The sequence below is a fragment of the Etheostoma spectabile genome, chromosome 7 (genome assembly GCF_008692095.1).
Source record: "Etheostoma spectabile isolate EspeVRDwgs_2016 chromosome 7, UIUC_Espe_1.0, whole genome shotgun sequence".
Classification (NCBI taxonomy): domain Eukaryota; kingdom Metazoa; phylum Chordata; class Actinopteri; order Perciformes; family Percidae; genus Etheostoma; species Etheostoma spectabile.
Window position 1 is genome coordinate 9,078,151 of NC_045739.1, and position 4,253 is coordinate 9,082,403.

The 4,253-nt window shown below is 41.7% G+C and overlaps 2 protein-coding genes across 7 annotated transcripts in view; one reads left to right on the forward strand and one right to left on the reverse strand.

Annotated features, from left to right (window-relative positions):
- LOC116692455 (rho-related GTP-binding protein RhoA-C) overlaps positions 1 to 4,253 on the reverse strand; it is a 732,216-nt gene that overhangs the window by 500,630 nt on the left and 227,333 nt on the right. The window lies entirely within an intron of this gene.
- Positions 1 to 4,253, forward strand: part of nav1a (neuron navigator 1a) — an 86,191-nt gene that overhangs the window by 9,403 nt on the left and 72,535 nt on the right. The gene's annotated exons all lie outside the window — the stretch shown is intronic.

Genomic DNA, 4,253 nt, shown 5'->3' on the forward strand with positions numbered 1-4,253 from the left:
CACACACACACACACATACACACATCAAATGCAATCAAACATGGATTATATTCATGCATTCTTTTTTTAGAAGATACACACATCACTTTTCCTTTCTCTCTGTCTCCTTTGCTGAACAAAACTTGCAGTCTAGTTCTGTTTGCCCAGTTAGCATCAGGGCGCCGAGGGCCCTTTTTGGCAGGTATGGATGCCTACTTTCTGGCAGCCAGACGCATTAACTGCAACAGTCATAAATGGCGTCAGACGAAACAAGCCAGCGGCCGACCTTTGGGTCTCATTGTGGAATCTGAAAAGACTTAGTGAAGACTAAGGGACATCCATTTTCTGTCTAAATCTATGCCTGTCAGGCTTCTACTCTTCAGGCCTCAGGAACCATGTCTGAAAAGAGGTGGTGTAATTTTGATTGTCTCAGCCTGGGGCTCTGCTAACTACAGTGGTTCCTAGAGAAGGAGCTAGAAAAGAAAGATGGGCTCAAGATGTTTGGATGAAGGAAGATGACAGGGGTAATGTGGGTCAGTAATGACATGAAATGGGGCACTTCTCAATTTGCTGCCAGCGAGTATAGTTAAATGCACATTCATTCCAGCTACATCCAAGACCTGTCGAGGAGTTTGAAACCCTTCCTCCCATTACACTTGCTTTCTTTCCCTCTCTCATTCCGTTCCTCCTTTCCAGCTTCATTGACCTAAAAAACCACAGCCCCAGCATGACCCCCTCTCCGTCCTTTAGAGTAAAGGTTTGCTCTACCCACAGCTATAGTCATGCTTGGTTGTGGTCAGTGTGAGTCGAGGGATTTGGACGTGCTTCAGAGATATGACTTTATCAGTGGCTCAGTGAATCATTCTTTTTAATGTGGTGTCAGTTGGATAGGAGGGGATCAACTGCCTGGCTTTGAATTGTGCAGTCCAGAGTTTGTATTAAACTGAAAGGGCCAACATAGTTTATACATGAGTTTATTCATGCAACAGAATATGTACAGTGTAGTTAGAAAGTATCCAGATGTTTTTTTTTATTGTTTGTCAGCAATGGAATTTATAACAAAACAATGAGAATGGGTTAACAGTGGTGATTTCCAGTTGTACAGGGTACTCCCATCCATATTGTGTGAACACTGTAGGAATCATAACTCTTTGTATACTGTACATGGTCCACAATGTTAGAAAGAGAGAAAACAGAGAATCAGACTGATAAAATGTGTATTTAGGAAAAAGATGGAATCTACTGCTTTGAAATGGAGAAAATTGTGACAATTTCTCTCCACAACCTCAATGGCTGGTAGTGAACCTTGTGTATAAAATTTGCCCGGGCTACAACCCTGGTCAGTACAATGAAAATGTGTCCCTGCTCTTAAACTTCACAACTAACACAATTTTACTGTATATAGAAAAACTATCATAGTCAGACATCTTATTAACAAATTGTTAAACCTTACCTTTTAAGGTCTTTATGCCTTTGATCATGCCTGTCTGTAAGTGTAGCCCCCAGAATAGAGCTGTTTGCAAATAAAAAAAATGGTGGACCAGCCCCTGTCTTTAAAGGCCTCCTGCTATCTTGGGACTATGGTTGTGGCCATGTAATTGGTCCCTAGAAGGCGTTAGAAACAGAACTAAAATTGTCTTACACCCTAATCCCTAAAAGACTCCTCTGAAGCTGCATTTGCATGGAGGGTGGGCTGACACCATAATGACAGTCATTTAGGGAGCAGAGGAAAGGACAGGAACAGGGAGGAAGGAAAAGTTTGGAGGCAAGGAAAAGAGAAAGAGTGAAAAGGGTGAGAGACGAAAAGAGGAGATCTGATGAGGTTACTGGCTTGATGGATTTCCTTTTGTGTAAGAAGGAAAGAGTACAAACAGAAAATGTGTGCACACATCTAGGTTAGATTGAATGATGGTTTAATATCTAAAAGCTGAGGGCTCTGGAGAACACATCCACACAATGGCGGGATTTGGTTATGGTTGTCTTTAGTTAATACAGTAAAAGAGTAGTTTTCTACAAAATGAGTCTATTTTTTATATTCTAACATTCACTGAGATTGAATCAGATGTTGTAACATAATCAGCTCTTCCATCTTCCATTTGAGCCCCTAATGAAGACCTGAACATTTAATGTGACTGAAGCACCATGTGGTCTTTCAATTAGACCCCAGACCTCCTGACCTTGTGGCTCTCTGGAGAGGTGTATTTAAGCATGCGTTCATGTCTGCAGCATGTGTGTGTATGTGTGCTGATGTGACAGTACACAGATGGTGTTTGAAAAATAAATGTGATGTGAACTAGGTATCATTTTTCATCTCCCAGTGAGGGTATAGCCTGAATCCCTACGGACGCTCTTAAAGTACGTCAGCTGTGTCACTCTCTATCCCTCTCTGTTCCTCTCTGTCTCTCCATCTCTCTCTCTCTGTCTCTCTCTCTCTCTCTCGCGCTCTCTCTCTCTCTCTCTCTCTCTCTCTCTCTTATACACACACACACACACACTTACTGTACATACACCTACAAACATAGAGGCAGGAGGTCATGGGTACATCTGGATATCAATGTGAAACCCTGCACAGCATCCCACACCCACTGTTCATCTGACAATGACTTTTACGGGTAGAAAACAATAATAGTTGTACTTTCCAGGTGTGGCATTGACACATTATTTTTGAAATGGAAATGAAAATGGGCATGTGTTCCTTTGAAACAGTCACACAATCTGAAACAGAGATTTCATGATGTGTTTCTCAAGGCGAGCCAAAAATGACATTCACTGGCCATGAGCCAACTTGCACTGTTATCCTGAAATGGAGAATAGCCTCCTTATATAATATACACTTGCCAGTTTATTAGGTACACTTGGCTAGAACTGGACTGCAGTCTAATACAACAATTTTGCAGTAAATCCTCCTTTTCATGAAGGTTATAATGTTCAGTTTCTGTTTAAAGACAGGTGTTGATTCAACTTTATGGTCATTTTGGAGGCTGCAGTGGTGCTGTTGAATTACAAGTTTATCATAATGCATTTGATTTGTAGTTTGGATTGTTTGACTTTCAACGATAAAAGCATGAGACAAAGTGGCACACATGACAAATTTGACACTATTTATCAGGAATTGACGATTCAGCATTTTTATGGTTATTGGAATTGGAATAGACTTAAAAGATGAGTCTACAGCTTATACAGCGTAAATTAGCACAAGTAGAGATACAGCACATGTTCATCGTGCACGCCAACGTTGTCATGCAGACCCCACTTTTCAAAGCCCTCACATGGAGAAATTCATTTTGAAAACCCCTTGTGCCATTTACTTTCAGATAAGTAGAAGTCTGAAAATCTTTTGTAATGAAGGCCTGAAATCAGCTTAAAGTTTATAAATGCCATGGTTGCCATGCCTTTAATGTCCCTGGACAGTGTAGTGGATAGCATTTTGATAACCCCGGCTGCATCTACTGTTAGACAGAGCATAATCCTCTTTGGCCAATCTAATCAGAGAGACATATGCCAAGTTGGTGTTGGACAGCAATGAGTGGTTTAGTAGCTTTGGGAAGATGATCAGACATAAGCGTGGACTAGATTATGTCGTCGCTGATCGCCAGGAGTGAGGCAGTAATCACTATTTAGGTTTTAATATCATGCTTTACTCTATATTTGACTCTAAGTTTGAACCTTCAGGAGTTCTGTAGTCCAGTGCGGGGACAGCTGTAGTGATGGCCCAGTTTTGTTAATGTTTGGGTTAGGTGGTGAGTTTAATGACATCTTGAGTGTGGGAAAGTGAGTATGTATACTGTATGTATATACATTATGTGTAGATATACTGTACATGAATGCATATAATCCATACGTGAGCAGAAAGGTACTAATGGATATACAAGTGTATAAGAAAAGGGAGTAAAACTTTACACAGACAAACATAGAAGCTTCTCATTCTCCCATTCATCTCACACACCAAGCCATCCACCCGTTGTGTGGCAATGCACTGAGACAGAGAGCGGCCACCTCCTACTCCTCCTCCTCCACCTTCTCTCTCCCCCCCCAGGGACATTTCCTTCCTTCCAATGTCTGCATTAGATGAAGGAAAGAGAAAGGAGGGAGAAGGGTGATTTGAGAAATGGGTGAACGACTGCACACACTCAAGATCCTTTTTGACCTCTGTAGTGACTCCTAACCCAGGGAGTCGAATTATGGAGTCAGTCATGTGTGTAACCTCTCTGCATCTCTGTGGGACCACACACACACACACACACACACACACACACACACACACACACACACAC